Source organism: Ictidomys tridecemlineatus, chromosome 1, assembly GCF_052094955.1.
Source record: "Ictidomys tridecemlineatus isolate mIctTri1 chromosome 1, mIctTri1.hap1, whole genome shotgun sequence".
Taxonomy (NCBI): Eukaryota; Metazoa; Chordata; class Mammalia; order Rodentia; family Sciuridae; genus Ictidomys; species Ictidomys tridecemlineatus.
In genome coordinates, this window is record NC_135477.1 from 96,458,110 (window position 1) to 96,479,430 (window position 21,321).

At 33.5% G+C, this 21,321-nt stretch overlaps 1 long non-coding RNA gene across 4 annotated transcripts in view; it reads left to right on the top strand.

Annotated features, from left to right (window-relative positions):
- Positions 1-21,321, top strand: part of LOC120885265 (uncharacterized) — an 85,900-nt gene that overhangs the window by 41,140 nt on the left and 23,439 nt on the right. For all 4 annotated transcript variants that reach the window (XR_013437118.1, XR_013437117.1, XR_013437121.1 and 1 more), the window contains exon 2: positions 18,613-18,683. This is a non-coding gene — a long non-coding RNA (uncharacterized LOC120885265). The remainder of the gene's footprint in view (positions 1-18,612; positions 18,684-21,321) is intronic.

Here is a 21,321-nt window from a genome sequence, read left to right on the forward strand (position 1 = left end):
CTCTTTGATAAACTAAACTAATTTCTTTTGCTACCACAATGCTACCTACCAACAGTGTGCAAGTGTTTTCACTTTCCTCCATATTCTTGCCATGCTGGGTAATTTTTTGTCTTCTTCTTATTTTTATTATTGTAATATTGATTCTAACAAGTGTGAGATATCTCACTGTGGCTCTAATTTAATTTGCATTTCTCTGCTTATTTATTCTATTGAGCATTTAATTTTGCTTACTTTTTGTTTATTTGTATGCCTTCTTTTGGGAAATGTCTATTCAAATTCTTTTTTTTTGGCTCATCTGGTTTAACTAGAGATCATCCCATCCTTCACTAGGATAGAAGGTTTCATGGTCCTATGATTCAGGCTAATTAAGCTGTGCTGGCCCTTGCAAATGTAGGGACTGGACAAATTCTACATCTGCCTAATGCTTTTCAAATGATTATCTTCTGTAGACAGAAACCCAGAAGATAGCAGAACTTCAACTAGGTTTTTAAAAAATTTATTTTAAAAATTTTAATTGATGCATAATATTTGTATATTTTTAGGGGGTACAATATGATATTTTGATATATCTGGAATGTGCAATGATCAAGTCAGGGATTAGGTGATAGCATGTGTATCATTTCAAACACTTACCATTTTTTTGTGTTGCTTTTGCTTATTTTTAAATCAGATTTTTTTAAAAAAATTCCTTTTATTTTTGCTATTGAGTTGTAGGAGTTCCTTATATAGTTTGGATATTAATCTCTTATTAGTTGTTTGGTATTCAGATATTTCTCCCATTCCATAGATGTCTCCTTACTCTGCTAATTGTTTCCTTTGCTGAACAAAATCTTTATAGTTTTGTTTATATTCACTTTTTTTAAATTAAGAAATTTTTAAAAAATTAATGCTCAGACCCTTGTAAATGGAACTTTTTTCTCTGTTTTCTTTTAATGATCTAACAGTTTCTGGTCTTTAATATACATTGATATGATTTTTGTATATGATGTGAGGTAAGGGTCTACTTTCATTCTTCTGCATGTGTATATTCAGTTTTCCCAGCACAATTTACTGAAAAGACTGAGTAATAAAGAAATAAAGAATCTGAACATCCAATAAAACTTGCAACAAATTAGGTATAGAGGGAATTCACTTCAACATAATGAAGCCCATATTATGTACTTATCTCTACTCTGTGTTCTTGGTATTTTTGTTAAAAATCAAATTACCATAAATGTATTGATTTATTCCAGTGTTCTCTCTTCTGCTCCATTGGTCTTTGTGTGTATTTAATGCCCTCATGCCGTTTTGACTAGTATAGTTTTGTAGTATATTTTGGAGTTAGGTAGTCATCATCTAGCTTTGGTCTTTTTGCTCAAGGTTACTTAAGCTATTTAGGGTCCCTTGTATTCTATGTGAATTTGAGAATTTTTCTATTTCTGTGAAAAAGGTCACTGAAATTTTGATAGGCGTTGTAGTGAATCTATAGATTGCTTTTAGTAGTGTGGGTATATTTGTATTTTGTGTATGTGTGTCTTTTCTTGATTTCTTTTTCAGATGGTCTATAGCTTGTGTACATGCTACTGGTTTAAAAAAAATAATTTTTTTTTTTTTTGGTAGTTGTAGAGGGACAGCATGCCTTTATTTTGTTTATTTTTATGTGGTGCTGAGGATTGAATCCAGTGCCTCATGCACACTAGGCAAGCACTGAGCTAAAGCCTTAGCCCTGGAAAATTTTTTTTAGTTATATATGGACACAATATCTTTATTTTGTTTATTTATTTTTATGTGGTGCTGAAGATCGAATCCAGGGCCTCTCATGTGTGACGCAAGCACTTTGCAACTGACCCTCAACCCCAGCCCATGCTACTGATTTTTGTATGCTGATTTTGTGTTCTGAAATTTGACTGAATTTCTTTATTATTTTTAATAAATCTCTAGTAGTATTTTTCTGGTTTTTCTACAGATAAGATCATGTTGTTTGCAAACCGGAACAATTTAACTTATTTCTATTGTATGTTTTTTATTTCTTTCTCTTGTCTGATTTCCCTGGCTAGAACTTCCAGTACAATGTTTAATAGAAATGATGAGAGAGTATTGTTTCTAATCCTAGAGAAAAAGCTTTCAACTTTTCATCATTGAGAATGATATTAGCTGTGTTTTTATCATTATATGGGCTTCATTATGTTGAAGTGAATTCCCTCTATACCTAATTTGTTGCAAGTTTTATTGGATGTTCAGATTCTTTATTTCTTTATTACTCAGTCTTTGTAGGTAGTATGTTTCTAAAAATTGATCCACTTATTTATAGGCTACCCAATGGTTGGCATATGATTCTTCATAATATTCTCTTATAATCCATTGTATTTCTGTAGAATCAGGTGTAATATCTCCTCATTTGTTTCTAATTTTATTCATTTGGTTCTTTTACCTCTACTTAGTCTAGCTAGTTTTGTCAATTTTATTTCTTCTGAAAGCACCAGAATTTAGGTTTGTTGATCTTTTCTCTTTTTTTTAATAGTCTCTATTTCACTTACTTCTGCTCTGATCTCTAGTATTTCTTTTCTTTTACTGATTTAGAATCAAATTTGTTCTTTTTTTCCCCCTCAGTTCCTTGAGGCATGACATTAGTTTATTTGAGGTCTACTTTTATTGGCTATGCATTTAATGCTATAAAGTTCCCCCTTAGAACTTCATTTGCTATATCCCATAAGTTTTGGTATACTGCATTTTCATTGGCATTTATATTTTTAATTTCTTATTTGGAGTATTATTTTTTCAGGAATATGTTGTTTAATTTCCATGATTTTGTGAATTATCTAAAATTTCTCCTGTTATTGATTTTAGGTTTCATACATTAGTGGTCCTAAAATGTACTAGATATGTTTTTAATATTCCTAAATTTATAAAAAAAAATTGTTTTGTGGCCTGACATACAATATACTCCAGAGAATATTCTAAGACTTGAAATGAAAGTGTAGTCTGTTTGAAAAGTGTTTTAGATTTAAAAAGGCAAAAAGAGCTTTTTGTTTGACATCAAAGTTAGGTTTTTATCAGCTTGTCAGAATCACAAGAGGTTTTATTTAAACCTTATGGTAACCATCAAGCCAAAAAAATAAAAATTAACAGACATAAAACTTGGATTTGTATTTTTGTTTCTTCTAGATTAGGTTAGATAGTCTGGTGGGAGTGGTGCACAATTATAATTCCAGTGGCTCTTGAAGCTGAGGCAAGAGGATCACAAGTATAAAGCTCATCTCAACAACTTAGCGAGTCTCTAAACAACTTATGAGACTCTATCTCAAAATAAAAAATAAGAAGGGCTAGGATGTGGCTCAGTCGGAAAGCTCCTCTGGGCTCAATACTTGGTACCAAAATAGGAAGAAAAAAATATTAGGTTAAACATTTTAGGTAGGATGGCTATCTCTGTGAAATGTTCATCTCTGTTCACACAATGTTATTTGTCTCATTGGTAATCACCTGGTTAAATATTTCTCCAATAAAAATGTACTCTTTTTACTCTGTCATTAATAATGTGACAAATGAAATGACACTGTGATTCAGCATTCTACTTCTGAGCAACTTTTCACCTGATGATTTTAACTGTCATTGTTAATCTTGCCTGAAGCAATTATCATAATGGTGTTAGTAATATGAAGAGTTAAAAAAATTCTTATCATGCCTAATAGAGTGTGCAATTGGTATTCTAAAGAATTCTAAACAAGACATCTTCATTATGCCCTCATTTTCTTTAATTTTCAAATATATACATATGGGTTTTAAAATTCAACCTTATACTTAACTGTCATTACTCATCTTAATGCTCCAATTACCAAATTTTATTCATGGGAGGAGCTTTTTTTAAATGGCTCTATGGTGTCCTCTTGACAGTTCCCTGTTCAATTTTTGGGATATTTCTTATCTCCCTGATACAACAAGATACTCCAAGCTAATGAACACTTTGACTGCCTCAGACTGGAATCAGTGTTTTTGTATTGGGAGTTCAATCCATGGACACTTTACAACTGAGCCATACCCCCAGTCCTTTTGTATTTTTTATTTTGAAACAAGGTTTTGCTAAGTCAAAGTCTTGCTAAATTGCTAAGGGTGGCCTCCATTCTCCTGCCTCAGCCTCCTGAGTTACTGAAATTACAGATGTACACCATCACACTTAGCTCAGTTGTTTTCTGAAAGTCCTTATATCTTTAAAAGGCATTTAGTTCTGGTTGTTTTATGTGCTCATTTGGAACTGAGATTACTGCTTCTAGCGTCTTTCAGTGGACAGAGGGAGTAATTTCATGTATATTTAAGAGTTTATGTAAATATGCCTACTATAAATCCAACACTACAAGTTTTCTTTTTCTTTTTCGTCTCTGTTCTGTATCTACTTTCTCCCACAGACAGAAGACTGGTTCCTAAACACACCAAATATTTATGTATTTCTTGGACTTGGGTTACACAAAAAAATAGTTATTGAATGACTACAATCATTCTATTATTACCATCACCAAAAAACCTACTGAGTGAAGTTCAAGATTTATTTGCAGTTCCATTGCTCCTTAGAATATATTCCACTGAAGGTATATAGTCTGAATACTGCATTCAGGAGTTACTCATAATCAGTCATTTTTCCTCTTAGTAGTAACTACTATCAGTTGGGAAGTTATCAGTTTGATATACAGATGAGTTCATTTGATTTCATTTTTATTTAGTTTTTATCTTTTTCCTATTTGATTTCTTAGAAGACATACATTAAGATTTTACAAAATCAGAACTATATAAAGAGATAATATTAGAAAAGTTTCACTTGCTTTCCTCCCCCTTCCTATCCACTTCTTGTAGGCAATTAATTTTATTATTTTCTGGAAATATTATTTTTGTATCTCTTTTTGCAAACATAAAACCATAAAATACTTTCTTATTTTCCCTTATTTTTACACAAAGTGCGTGTGAGGAGGGGACTGAGACTGTGGCTCAAGCGGTAGAGCACTTGCCTGGCCATGTGTGAGGCACTGGGTTCAATTCTTAGCACCACATATAAATAAATAAAATAAAGGTCTATCAACATCTAAAAAATATTTTTTTAAAAAGTGTGTGTGTATGTGTATGTGTGTGTGTGTGTGTATTTTTTGTTAGGCTTGCTTTTTTCCTTTTTTCTTACTAATGTTCTTGGATAAACTTGAGAATCAATCCATACATTTAGTACCTAGAGATTTCCTACCTTCTTTTTATGGCTGTTTGTTCATATTACTTCATGGTGAGGACATATAGAGTCTTTATTTTTCTAATCTCCCATCACCCCTTGCCAGAACCTGCTAGTTTGGCCACACTGGTCACAGCACTTACTCACAATTAACTTTTAAAGGTAATGATGAAAAATATCATTGATGTTTTACATTGTAAGGCTAAATTATTTTTAAAGCTCTTGATGTATATATTTGTCAATAAAAGATCATAAAATCACCAGGATTATTCAGAAAATGCCAAAGGGAAAGGACTGACTGCAAGCTGTTTTACTTAAGAAATAGGTGAGATCTGCAGGACTGGAAATGGAAACCAAGGGAGGTGGTCAATTTTTTTTTTTTTCCTGTAATGGTTTGTTAAGTTTCTCTTCACATTAGTTTGTGTCTCTTCTTTTAATTTCACTTTGGTACATCTTGGAGAATTTCTTTTTTCCTTTTTTACAAGAGAATCATTGCTAGGAAAAGCACTTTTCAAACTTTACGAACTAAAATTCCTAAGAGTATAACATTCCTGTTGTATTTATAAGTATACACACACACACACACACACGCACGCACATACACACTTATAAATTATACATATTTATTTATAAATATTTATTTATTTATGTGCTTATTGTAAGAATTGGTCCTTTAAGACACTGGAATAACCCCTCAGCATGACATACTAAACTTCTACTTGCTCTTTGCCTCAATTCCCATTCTCTACAATGCTGCAACCAAGCCTCCTCCCATTTGAAATTGCTTCTCATCTTAGTTGCCTCTGTCTTTGTCAAGACTATGCCTTCATTGCTGTGGCTCACTCATTTGACTGATGAACAGCTCAGCCTCCTTAATGCAGCTTCTCTACTGGCCCTTTTGCTGACACTCCTTCCCCATGCAGAATTGATTATTCCTGATCTCTTTTTTTTTAACCCTCTACAATTGATCCTCCAATACATGTGCTTGTAATAGAGCAATTACACTATCATTATCCAGTGATTCCTTTTCTTTGGAGTTGTGAGCTTCTTGAGGAAAGAAATATCTTGATCATTTCATTTCTGTAGTTCTGTGTTCCATAAAGGTCTGAGAAATGAATGAAAGTTAGTTTGGATTAGACTGTCCCCCAAAGACCCATGTATTAAAAGCTTTGTCCCCAGGACTACACTATTGGAAGGAATTGGAACCTTCAAAAGGTTGGACCTAGTAGTAGGTCCTTGGGTCACTGGGGCCATATCCTTGAGGAGCATATAAGACTCTGACCCCTTCTTCTTTTCTTTGCTCCTTGGCTCATGAACTGAGCAGTTTTGTTCCATCATGCACTTCTGCCATGATGTGCTACCCTGCCACAATTATCAGTCCATTTGATTGGGATGAATTAAAATTGAGATGTTAAAGCTTTTTTTCTTGTAAGTTATCATCTTAATTATTTTGTTATAGTGATGTAAAGCTAACTAGTGCACTAGCAGTCCCAATTATTGATTCAATAGTGGTAAGAACTTATATTTCTTTTTTTTTTCTTAGTTGGACACAATACCTTTATTTTTATGTGGTGCTGAGGATGGAACCCAGGGCCACACATGTGCAAGGAGAGCACTCTATCGATGAGCCACATCCCCAGCCCCAAGAACTTAGTTTCAATAAAAAGTTAGATTAAGGGGGCTGGGATGTAACTCAGTGGTAGAGTGTTTGCATGGAATGAATAAGGCCTTGGGTTTGATCTCCAACACTACAAAAAAGTTAGATTAATGTTTTTTGGTTAAAGGGATTTAACCCAGGGGTGCTTAACTACTGATCCATATCCCCAGCCCTTATATGTTTTTTATTTTAAGACACTGTCTTGCTAAATTGACTAGGACCTCACTAATTGAGATTAGCTTTAAACTTGCAATACTCCCTGCTTCAGCTTCCCAAGCTGCTGGGATTACATTTATGCACTACCATGCCCAGCTAAATTAATATTTTTGTTATTTAAAACAATGTTTCTCAAGCTTTAGTCATAAGTTTGGACATATCTAATATCACATATTATTAAAATATTTTAATTGATAATTATTTTTAATATTGAAATACTTATTTAAACACATGCAAAGTGATACAGCTATGTCAATCATGGCCTTGAAGTGTGTTATGGTTTAGATGTGAGGTGTCTCCCAAAGCTCATATGTGAGACAATGCAAGGAAGTTTAGAGATAAATGGGTTACCTACCCAAATGGTATACATCCTTAAATTCTCCGCTCTAATATCACTTTCACCACAGCTTCCTAAACTATTAACTGAAAATAGTTAATGTGCTCTATTATAAACTCCTATGTTCTTCTTGACTACTTTATTTAATATTTAATTATCTGATTAAGTATCTTTAATATACCCAATATGCCCAATTAAAATCTATAGTTCTTGAAGTCAGGTAGTATGCTTGTGGTTTTATGTATTCTACACCTGACCTAATATACACACATGTATATGAGCATACTTAATCAAATAAATGATCTGATTATCTGATCAGACAACATCTGGATGATTTTTCCTGCCACTAAAGCAATACTGTTATGATTTGAAAAAGAGTAGAGGAAGCTAATAAAAAGCATGATGGCCTAGTAAAAATGTTGGTGAGGTAATATATCTCTTGAATCTAACTTTAAGTACCGATAATAGTAGGCTCATTTGACCTATAATTTTTTGTTGGTTTTCTAAACTCATATGTCATAAAATCTACTTCATAGAGACAAAATGTGCAATAACTGTGTTTTTTAAGAATTTCTTAAGCTTTTACATTAGAGAAATTATTAACAATAATACTAGATGTACCACTGGGGAAAGAAAATTTTGACAGGTGATTTTAGAGACAGGTTATTTTAAAAGCTTTAAGTGGTATGAATTTTTTTTTGGTATGAATATGTTTTACTGTATATTTAAAAAACAAAATAAATGCCACTTTGTTTTTGTCACCTTTTTTGCTGCTGTGACCAAAACACCTGACAAGAACAATTTTAAGGGGGAAAATTTTATTTGAGGGCTGACAGTTTCAGAGATCTCTGTCCATAGTCTTTCTGACTGTAGATGGGGCAGAAAATTCATGGTGGAAGGGGATGGTGGAGGAAAACAGCTGGGAACACAGCTTCCAGGGAGCAGAGAAAGAACTCCACTCAACAGGACAAAACAGAAACCCCCAAGGCATGCCCCCAGGGATCCATCTCCTTCAGCTATATACCCTACCTGCCTACAGTTACCACCAAGTTAATCCCTTTAGGGGATTAATGTACTGATTAGGTTAAACCTCTTACAACCCATTTATCTCTAAACTTCCTTGCATTGTCTCACATATGAGCTTTGGGAGACACCTCACATCTAAACCATAACACACTTCAAGGCCATGATTGACATAGCTGTATCACTTTGCATGTGTTTAAATAAGTATTTCAATATTAAAAATAATTATCAATTAAAATATTTTAATAATATGTGATATTAGATATGTCCAAACTTATGACTAAAGCTTGAGAAACATTATTTTAAATAACAAAAATATTAATTTAGCTGGGCATGGTAGTGCATAAATGTAATCCCAGCAGCTTGGGAAGCTGAAGCAGGGAGTATTGCAAGTTTAAAGCTAATCTCAATTAGTGAGGTCCTAGTCAATTTAGCAAGACAGTGTCTTAAAATAAAAAACATATAAGGGCTGGGGATATGGATCAGTAGTTAAGCACCCCTGGGTTAAATCCCTTTAACCAAAAAACATTAATCTAACTCTTTTGTAGTGTTGGAGATCAAACCCAAGGCCTTATTCATTCCATGCAAACACTCTACCACTGAGTTACATCCCAGCCCCCTTAATCTAACTTTTTATTGAAACTAAGTTCTTGGGGCTGGGGATGTGGCTCATCGATAGAGTGCTCTCCTTGCACATGTGTGGCCCTGGGTTCCAAACTTTTCAAATGAATATATCCTTCTGAACAAACTTACAAAATACTCAAACTTTTGAAAGCTAAGTTACAACATGGTTTAAACTCCTTATTTTTTATGTATAGCAAATGTATTCTAAAATATATCATAATAATGCAATTTCTTTGAATGTTATTTTATGAGAGAGTATGATACAGCTCAACTCTGTAGCTTATTGACTGTGGAAACTTGAACAAATTACTCAGTGTGACTGTGTCTCAGTTTCTTTCTCAATAAATGGAGATAATAATAGACTGTATCTCACAGAATTGTTGTGAAGAGTAAATTTATATAAAACATAAAATAATGCCTGACATATTTAAGTCCTTATGAATATTAGGAAAACAGACTAGATTCAATAGATGTATTTAAAAGATTCATTTTCATTAAATACATTGCAAAAGAATGATTCTTAAAGTAAGTTTTTGACAATTTTTTTTTCAATCAAGCAGTCCATTTAGACATTCAAGAATTGATAATTGAGGGCTGGGGTTGTGGCTCAGCGGTAGAGCACTTGCCTAGAATGTGTGAGGCCCTGGGTTCGATCCTCAGCACCACATAAAAATAAATAAGTAAAATAAAGGCATTGAGTCCTACTACAACTGAAAAATATATATATATATATATATGTACATATATATATATAGATAGATAGATAGATAATTGAGTTGGTTGATTTTAGTAGATGAATTTTGTGTCAATTTTTATGTTTTTTATTGATGATGATCCTCTATTTATGCATGTAGTATTTTTGATTATGTATAAAATTTTATTTCTCCCAAAATCATGCCCTAGATGCCATATATGATAAAGTATACAATTACTATTTTGAAAGACAGTAATTAGTATGAAAAGTCTTCAAAAAAGTTTTTTTTAAAAAATGGTATTTTTTAAAATACCATTTTTAAAAATGGGCTACTAACCAGAGAAAATTTCTGTGAAATTTAATTTATCTAACCAAAAAATTAAAAATCAGCAACATTATGTTGTATTAGTTCTAATTTATTTAAAAAGCAACAGAAATAGATGTGGAATGTATGAGTTTTAAATGAAGTTCAAAAGTTTGCTGAAGGGAAAATACAAGTCCTGAAGTGTGTTAAGTGATACCAACAAAGTCACAAAAAAATATCTTTGGCTTCTCAATACTGTGCCATGATCTCAAATTACATTAATAAAAAATTTTCACTAGAACATTTTTTAAATTAGGGAGATGGGAATAACAATGTTTGCCTTGTTTGGTTTAAAGACTTGGTGTAAATTGATAATTAATAGCTGAACAATTTGAATGGCCTATTTTATATCCAAAAATATTCTTCAAGTTGGGGAAGCCATATTAAGGGCACTAAGCTGTAATATCCAGCTAGTTCTGCTGATTCCGAATCATAGGATTTTTGCCTTGCAAGGGGCTCTGTAAATCGTCTAGTCCAAACCTTCAATTGAGGCTATTTAAGGGAAGTTTTTAGAGACTTCAAAGGCTTCATAAGACCATATATTTGCAAGGACTACTTATTATAGCTAAATCCTCCAAGGCTTTTAAACGTACCCGTGTACTGAAGAAATTATTCAGCTTGTTGAAGGTCACTTATTAAAATGTGGCTTTGGGTTACTTGGAGTGAAAAAAAGTATAAAAGGCAGAAGTCTGGAGGATGCTCTCAAGTTAGTTATCTTTGGCTATTGCCCAGTCTGCAGCCTGAGCGTGCAAGGATGATCTTACACACACTGAACAGATGACGCCCCACTATAAGATACACTTGACTGTTAACACATGAACATGGTGCTACTCAATCCTTCCAAGATATGGAATTGTTTTTTGATCTTTCTTTAGCTTTTCCTTTTTTAGAAAAAACATTGTGTTTGAGGAATTTCACCTACAGAAATTCATTGTGTGGATATCATGGATATTTATTATTATGTGTAATGCTTATAAAACTGAGACCCAAAGGGTCTAGTTTTGCATTGGTGTAGCATTTCAAGAACAACCCAAATAGGCCTTCCATTCTTTCCTTTCATATCCTTTCTCTCTTGTAGGTGCTTATGCTTCCCAAATCCACCTCCCACCATGTTGCATTTTCCCCGCATGAAGCTTACCAGACACTTCACCCCCTCACCACACACATTTGATTTCCAAATGGAATTCATCTCCCATTCCCATAGAGTTCTTAACTCTTTTCCTCAAGACTTGCTTTCAGGGTTGAAACTTTTCTGTCCCTGTCTCTGTCTCTTTCTTTCTCAGAGCAAGGAGCAGGAGACATCTTCAAAGGCACTTTCACTGGGGGATAGGGATGGGGTATGAGGACAGTGAAATAAATGGTACAGAGTCCACACGTAAATTCTTGTCCTATCAGATAGGACATGAAATCTTATCCTATCAGATCCACAACATATCAAACATTACTTCACTATTTATACCGTTTTCTCAAATACTGCTGTCTATTCAGCAGTGGTTGACATTTGAACCAACCAAGTACAACAAGTTAATTCAACTACAAGTTAATTCAACCACTCGGAACTCCTGGTTAGTCAAATACTGAGTCCTGGTTGTTCAAACACTGAGTTGATATCTTCATTAGCTATTAGAACTAAGTTACTAAATTGTATCTGTTGCTCATGCCTAAAATGATAAGGTAAAATGTAAAATGATAAGGTCATAGTCATATTAAGAATATTATGGGTATAAAGGAAATAATACCACAAAAGGCTGTAACTTTGCATTAGATTATGGAGTAAAATAAAAACAGAAAACTGAAAGAATGCAGCTTGTCTTGTGTTTGTTTCTGCAGCGTTATAGTGCTAAAGCTACATTTTGGAGAAAGCTATGGTCACAGTTTCAGATATTATCTACCTCTATTCTCTTTCTTCCTCTGTTGGTATGAATACTTAAGTAACTCATATAGCTACTTAGGAGATTGGATATTCATCACATTTGCAACTAATTTTTCAAATTTTCAGGAAGGGTGTTTTATGGTTTAGATATGAAGTGTCCCCTAAAAGCTTATGTGTGACACAATGCAAGAAAGTTTAGAGGTGAAATGATCAGATTATGAGAACCTTAATGCAATCAGGGAATTAATACACTTGAATGGATTAATTGCATGGTAAGTATAAACAGATAAGGTGCGGCTGAAGGAGGTAGGTTGCTGGGAGTGTGTCTTTAGGGTATATGTTGTTGTCCCTAGTGAGCAGAGCTCTCTCTGCTTTCTGTTCCCATGTCCTGAGCTGCCTTTCTTTGCCACACCCTTCTACCATGTTGTTCAGGCCTGAGCAATGGATTCAGCCCTCTATAGACTGAGACCTCTGAAACCATGAGCTCCAAATAAACTTTCCTCCTCTAGGTTGTTCTTGTCAGGTTTTTGAGTCACAGTGGTGAAAAAGCTGACTAAAGCAAAAGAAATTCTGTTATTTGGTCTTGTATCACTGGAAACATAGTATTTATTTAGAAAAATGAATTAAAATTAGTTTTATCAGTAATACAAGTTTAATGTTTTCAATTTCTTTTTCCTTCTTTAGATTTAATTTAACAATATGTTGCCTATATTGGTATTAAGCCCCTGGGCTCAAGTGATCCTCCACCTCCACCTAAGCAGCTAGGACTACAGGTGTGTATCACTGCACCTGGGCTAGTTTACTATTTTCTATCTTTTAAAATGAGTTTAGATTTTTCTCTCAGAGATCTTAGGTGTATCTGAGTCTAGAAACTGAGTAAGTTTATAAACTGATTACATAAACATGTGAAATGTAAGTTTTGGAAGGCAATTTGGGTCTATTTATAGGAGAAGAATTTGGAAGCTTCTTCCTATTTTGTGACATTGCCTATAAAATCCTCTAAGAAATTGATGGGTGAATTTTGGGTATCAGTGATATAGAACTTGAAACAACTTGCTTTTGTTTTTCTAAATTCAATAGACAAATTACCATTACATTTTGAAGTGACATCTGGTGATTGTATTGTGGCACTGCACAGAACAGCACTTTTGAGACCCTAGGGAGGGGGAAACTCAACCTTTTAAATTAGTATGGCTATCTTTGGAGGTCTTTGCAGGCACTCTTTATAGTAGCAATATCCAGGTACCACCATCTATGATCATTCAAGAAGATACAAACATAGGTACTTTATAAGGTAGTTAAGACTCATGTGCTATGGTTTATAAAAGCATAAAGGAAGCTGACTGTCCCTGGATAGAGTCTGAACATGGTCTTATACCAACTGTATACTATTAGTGCATCTGGTTGATAATAATCGTCTTTTGGGTTATACTTCTTTCAGATTACTGTAGTATACTTTATTTTACTTTTTGTAGCCTTGTAGCAAGTTAGTTGCATAATTATCTGCTACAGCTGCAACTCTTTTCTATCACCCACTGACTTTAGAATTGGATAGACATTGTTTACCCTCTGCTATACCATCTTATACATTCGATTTAATTTAACAAATGTTTACAGAGAACACATGCAGTAAATATTAAAAACAGAGTAAAACAAAAACAGAGCTGATTATTTAATGTATTCTCACAGATGATAATATTAATGTGCTTTTAATTATATTCATTCAAATTAGTTACTTTGTATTATTATTTTATAAGGTTTTGTTTCTTTGTTTTGTAGAGCCAGTTTGGATTTTTTAGTGTGTTGATAAGATGTACAGGAGGAAACCAATATTGAATTGATAACAACAGTTGCCTTGTGGCCTGTAGTTCTTTTACAGGCTCACACTAGCTTTCCTTTTATTTACTCATGACCATGCTCTGATTTGACCAGCTGTGTGTCCTATGCCTCAGCCCGACCCCAGGACCTACCTGGGGGATCTCAGTTCTCCTTATTCTTGTCCTCAGAATATACTTCTACGAAGTCGCTTCACTGATCATATTGCCAGCCAGTGATGCTGCCTCTCAGGAAGATCACAGGGCTCCATTACTGACCCAGCATGCCCTTGGATGCTGATCTGCCAAGCCCTGTCCTGTCCAGGCCTGACACATTATATTCTCTTCGGCAAAACACAAGTGTGACTTGGAAATTGGTGTTTTTGCATACTTGTATGTGTGAATGTAGTACCACTAGCACATGTGCACATAGCAGTTTTTAGGGGATTGGCTCTGCTTTTCATTTCCCAGAAGTCCCTACCATGTAGATTTTCTGAGAAATGTTGTATGCAGCAGGGCAATGTACTGTTTTTTTGTCCCTTTTGTTTCCTGTTCTTATGCCATGCTGTGATGTTGCCCTTTTTAAGAGGCAATGATGCCAGATAGTGGGATGGACAAGCTGAACACAAGGATTAGAAGGAAGTGGTTTCCCTAGCAACAATAACCAGGCAAGGGGAGCCACACTACTTATCCACTACTCAGGTCCCTTTTTCTTTGGTTTAAATAACACAGACAGATGATGTGCATGCTAAGTATCTGATATTGAATCATTTCTAGGGGATGGAATTACAGCAAATGATTACTGTCTAAAAAGAATTTGGAAATTTGATGAGTGTGCAATATACTTTAATATGTTAGTAGGAAGCTCCAGAACCATCTCTTTTCTATTAATGTATCATTGTGCTTAGGCTTCTCATTAGATGATGCTGAAAAATAGTGACTTCCCTCAAAGCTACACTAAAGAACTTTCAAAAGCCAGATTTTTAAAGATTATAAGAAAAACTCCCATTATATCTTTAACATTTAAAATTTATCCTTTTTACTTTGATGACTAAGAATCAATCTATAGATTAAGTTATATGATAAGAAAAGCAAGAGTGTCACTCTGATTTAACAACTTAATTCTAGTTCTTTACAGTGATTTTATTTGAAGGACTTCATTTCTTTTCTGAGTTCTTCACTTATTTTATTGGTATTTTGACTTTAAAGCATTAATGTTCTGATGTGACTATTAGTCATTGTTAAATGTGAAGTAGCATGCTGAATATGGTTTTCCAATACACTGGGCAGCACTTTACAACATTTATATGTATCTCACGCCACACAATCAAGTTAATATTGTGCACAGTCTAACTAAAAACGAAACAAACTATCATAATATGTGAAAACAACTATTGATGAGAGAAACGATCACTTAACAAGCTACTGTCTCTCAAACACTTATCTGGTTTGGAAAATCAATCATAACTCATTCATTGCTTTATTAAATTTCTCCACTTACAGCTGGTAAAATTCAGAGTACCAAAAAAACTAGGTAAAACAAGGTAAAGGTATAGAGAAATGCTGTCTCATAAAAATATAATGTGTGTTGTTGGGCTGGGATAGTGGCTTGGTGGTGACGCAATCACCTGGCATGTACGAGGCACTGGGTTTGATTCTCATCACCACATAAAAATAAATAAATAAAATACATGTCCATCAACAACTAAAAAAAGTTAAAAAATATGTATAATGTGTCAAAAAAGAAGCTACACATATAATTTTTTAAAATTTAATGGTACCATTTACAAAAAGAAAAATTTAACAGGTTGTAGGGCATAGTGGCACATGTCTATAATTCCAGCAATTTGGAAGTCTGAGGCAAGAGGATTGCAAGTTTAAGGTCAGCCCCTCAGCAACTTAGCAGACCCTGTCTCAAAATTAAAAAATAAAAAATGGCTTGGACTCAGCTCAGTGGCAAAGTGCCCCTGGGTTAAATCTCTAGTGTCAAAAATAATAATAATAGTAACAGGTAAAAGTAATGCCAATAATAAATGTGTCTGAAAGATGAGCATTTCCACATATAATCAATATAAAATTATTGAGATATTTTACATTTTTTCACATTTGGTATTCAACATCTCACTTGTATTATACACTGCTGTGGTTTGGATATGAGGTGTTCCCAAAAAGCTCACATGTGAGACAATGCAAGAAGGTTGGGAGGAGAAATGATTGGCATATAAGTTTAGAATATAAAATATTATCAAAGCCATTTGAGGTTCAGTTCCATAAAAGGTGCAGATACTGATCCTATAGAAATACTGATTTTCCTTAAAAAAAAAAGAAAAGAAAAAGTTTATCTTTAGAGTTATTTGGAAAAGTTCATAGCCTGACAGTGTTTTCTGGATTTAGTATTAGGTCCTCCTGAAAAAGATGTTTATAAAAACTTATCCTAATTTCTTGGTGACAATTTGATTATGAGACTAGAAACCAATGACAAACTTAGTGAATTCCTTTCATATCATAAAATATTCTTGGCAAGACTTCTTTTCAGATTTAACATATCAGGTTATATTAGCATCATGGAATAAAAATATCTCACAAAACCAGCACTTCGTTGACTTTCTTTATAGCCACTCTTTTTGAAATGTGAATATACCCTGAGTTCAGAGTTAACTATACTGACGAAACTGTAGATTTTTCAAAGAAGGTTTTACTTCAGTCTCTTGATTATAGAGACATACTTGCCTTCTCTGAATGACATTACAAAGAAGAAATACAGAAAGGTAGGACGAGTTGTTTATCTCTGCAAACTGGCTGAGGCAAGCAAATTTCTTTTTTCCGCCAATTTCCTGTAATATTTAGAAATCACTTTGAGAAAGACTGACTAGCAAGAATCACAACTAAGTTTTCAATAATTTTCACAGATGAAGTTATAATCACAAAGATCTAGAATAAATGAGAAACAATGGTGTGTGCTCACACACTCATTTATAATCTGTTTTCAAAAATAAAGTTGAGATAAATATTATATTTGGAGATTCTTCCATTATCATTTATTACTCCTATCAATCCTAGATATTTGTGAGAATCTATTTTCATTAGGTAACTTGAACAAGTCCAAATTGCCAATGATTAATAATAACCACTTTGTAAATTAAAGTGAAAATTTATCTTTTATAAGATGGATTCGACTAATGGAAGTACTAGATTTCTACATGTATATGGATTTAAATGGCTTGTAAGGCATAGAAGTAAGTAGCAAAAAATAATATATGTTAGCTACCTGTGTATGATCATTAGTTTAACTTGTTGACACAAGAACTATTTTAGAACATCTACTGTATGATTATTACTCTTCTTAAATGCAGTTGGAATTCTAAGATGAATCAAGTGAATTCTGCATTTAAAGGTTTATAATTTAGTGTGGGAGGAGTGGTAAAAAATAGCTGTAATGGAAATTCCAGAATTTTGAGAGATGAGCAAGGGGAGATTTGCTTCCAAAGGTAAGGGTTGGAGGAATCTAGAAAAGAGAAAGGTCAGTTTCCCAGAGGAAATAGATTTGAGCTGTTCTTTGATGAATGGGGGTTGGGGGGAGAAGAGAGGGCATCTAGATAGAGAAAATACTAACACAAGAAATAATATTAATGAAATGCAGAAAAAATTAAATTCAAAGTGATGATAAGTGTCTAAGCATTTTTAAAGATTATATTCTGAATGGAAAGAAGTTTCACAGTATTAATTATGGTGATGCTGTGTAGTTTTCCAGTATCAACTCAGACTCAACTAGTTAGGTAAAGACTCTCTTAATCTTAGCTCCCAGGAAAGTGAATTGTATTTGCGAATTGCAAGCATGTCCTTGTTTTTCAAGTTTTGCATTATCAGGAGAAATCAGATTTATTAATTTATTCACTATTTTTGTCAATATTGATATTAGTGGCATTAAGTTTTAGCCAGCAAAAAGAAAAATAATTCCTTATATGAAATGGAAAAGAGAGGTTAATTAAAATAATATAATTGTAATTTGATATTACTATTAGTGAAAAATAGGCAAATTTTGGCTATGTATTTTTTGTCTGACATTTTATTTGTAAGTTCTATATATCAGATCTATAGATACTTTTCTTTTTGATTTTTTAAATCTTATTTATAATTTTAGCTTAGCTTTCCTCTATCCCTGATCCCATATTTGGTAATATTTCAATTGATTTTGCTCTAATTATTCTAAGACTTGTTTATATATACTTCATAGTATGTAACCTCATGGCACTTTACTGCACCAAGTCTAGATAACCGACTAGATTGGTATTGATTTTTGTCTTCCTTGCTGGTATCATAACCCTAATATTTAGGATCTTTCTTTGCCTTCCCCATAATATCATTTTCCCTGCAACTATGTGGATAGGCTAAGTAAGGCTCACGAACCTCTGAACAGCTCAGACACTGTGTTATTTTTCCTTTTAAAATTTTTTATGTATCTATTCATTTTATAGGGTGAAAAGAGCATGGATGGTTATATATGGAAGGTTTTTATAGGGCAGTACTAGAAGTAGTACACATGTCTCTGTTTATACATCAATGGCTGAAACCCCCTAATGGGCTCTACCTAGCTCCTCTGAAGCAGGCCATTTACTCAAGGTCACCTCAGATGAATGGTTGGGAATGTCCTTTGTCTTGGGGAATAATGTGGCCCTATAGTCTCGAGCATGCTAACCATTAAAGGGTTTATCAGGAAAAATTGACAAAGAATGCTGCCATTGCCCAGTAGTTCTCAAATTATATTCCAGTAACTCCCACAGTTGCATTGGAGTTTCCACAGTTGATAACACATATGTTTCATTTCTAGAATATTCCACACAATCTACAAGGAGCTGAAACAGAGGAATGGATAAAATACAGACACTGTTTTTAGATTGGGTAAGTATGTATTGGTAGATACATTTTGCACCCCATGCTGTTTCCTCTAAGCATGCCTCCCACATGAACTACAGGCTATGGTGGACAGTTAATATGAATAGGACCACAGCCTACCTCAAGGAACTATGGATTCTCTCTGCTTTTCTGTTTTGACCTTTTTTGGAAGCACATGACCTTTAGGCAGGAGCAAGACAAAAGGAAATTATTGGAGAGTTAATGCTGGCAGATACCCTCAACTATACATATACATACTTCTCTCTTCTGTGGAAAAAAATTGAGCTTGTTTCCAGGTTTTTTTTTTTGTTGTTGTTGTTGTTGTTTGTTTGTTTGTTTTTGGTTGCGGCTGTTATTAACTCTGTGGCTCTTGTATATTATCTCTCTTACACATATGCAAGAGAGATGCTCTATATCCAGGTCTGAAACTGCTGGGGTTTAGGGATGTGATTGACTATTCACAGATTTACAATGCAAAAATTGTTTTCCAAAGTGGTACTGTCAGTTTCATTTCCTGTCAACAATGTCTAGGATTCCTCCATGGTTTGTATTGTGGGCAGTTATCAGTTGGTAAATTTATATCAATATGGTTATGAGCTATTTGTTTCTCATCTATGAAATGTCTGGGTTTCCCTCTCTTTGGTACATTTTTCTACTGAGTCTTTTGTCTCGCTTTTTGGAAAGAGTTGTTCTTTCCTTCTTTTGCTTTTCTTTCTTTCTTTTTTTTTGTATCTAAATACTAATCCTTCTTTGCCTATATTTGTTGCAAACATCTTCCCACAGTTTACTGAACCTTTCTGCCTTCTTTGCGTTTCTCTTGAACACAAGTTCTTAATTTTATTGTAGTTAATCTATCTTTTATAATTAATTTTTTAAAATTTATTTTTTTTAGTTGTGGTTGGACACAATATCTTTATTTATTTTTATGTAGTACTGAGGATTGAACCCAGTTCCTTACACGTGTGAGACGGGCTCTCCACCACTGAGCTACAGCCCCAGCCCTGATTAATTTTTGTATATTGCGTAAGCAATTCTTCCCCATCTTGAGAACATAAATACATTTTTCTGAAGCCTTTATGGTTTGTCTTTCACATTTACATTTTTAAGTCCTTCAGTAATGAACATTTGGTTATGGTAAGTGATAGGTATTTTAATTCCATATTTCTCCCACACACATAATCAATTGTCTTTTCTGTGATAAAATAAAGTCACCACAACACTTTTGTATTTATTTGTAAATATTCCCATTAGAAATGAAACTAAAAAAAGGTTCTTATTCAATTCACGAGGCTTTTCTTGCACTTTTTCCTCTTTATAAAGTTTCTTTTTAAGAAAATAAAGTACATTTTGATGTTCTTATCAAAGACCAGATAGGGGAAAGCACAGGTTCTACGGGAGACAGCATTTTTTAATGCTATATTAAAAGAGAAAGAAAAAAAGAAAGGAAAGAAAAAAATAAGAAAAGAAGAACTAAGGGAGTGTCCAGTTACAGTGAACACATTGAAATTTATCCAAGATTATAATAGTTTATAGTGTGCAGAACATTGACAAGCATGATTACAGAATTATAAACCATCAGTGCCTTAGTTTATTATGTATATGTTTTTAAGAAGACATTAAGGTATGGTACACTTTAATCCCATTTTCTTGTCAGGCATGAATGTAAGACAGAGAAATGAAGGAACTCCCCAAAAGACAAATAGTGAGTTGGAACAAAACTATGGTTATAGTTCAGTTTGGAATTGTGAGAGTTGCAGCCCTGTAACCAAAAAAAAAAAAAAGTGACAAGGACACACACTTAAACAAAAAAAGAAAGAAAGAAAGAAAGAAAGAAAGAAAGAAAGAAAGAAAGAAAGAAAGAAAGAAAGAAAGAAAAACTACTAGCACAGTTTGAAGACTTTGGGGGCTATTCTTTACTTGCTAAATGTATTGAAATGTGAACTATTAGCTTCTGATAGAAAAGAATGCATTTTGAAAATTTTATTCTTTATGCCTGTGCCAAGAAAGAAAGCTTAAACCTAAAGATAATTTCTCCTATCATATTCCTAGCATGAGTGGATTTCCTCTTTTAAAGCTTATCAGTTTGCCTCAGTCTGGAAAACATAAGCAATAAAATATTTCTCTCTTGATAAACAAGTTGAACTTTCTCACCTCCTGTTAGCATGAACAGTTTTGTTTGGCTACTGACAGATAATAGTTTGAGCATAAAAGAATAACCAAAAAACACACGTTTGGCATCACTAAACTTCTTTTATAGTTGGTAAAATGTTACAAAACTCACAAGCTGTGATCCATGTATTTATGACATGAAGTTCTATAACTTTATTTTCTCTTATGGAAAAAAAAGACAATAGCTACAGCAATTTGTCTTAGAGATGGAATTTTCCTTCCTTTACAAAGATGTTCCATCTAGTATGTAGGTTACAATACTTGGCTGCCAGGAAATTATTTCTCAGACTATTGGCAAAAGCAACTTTTTCTTTATAGATATGCATCAGTAGCCTGGAAGTCTGAGGAGGTTCTTCTTTTCTTCTTTATAACAAAATTATTCTATAGTGGCCATAAAGCCATTAGTTTCATAGGTTTATAAAGTTGTATTCAGATTGTTTCTTAATTTTTTTCTCTAAAAATTTGATTCTATATT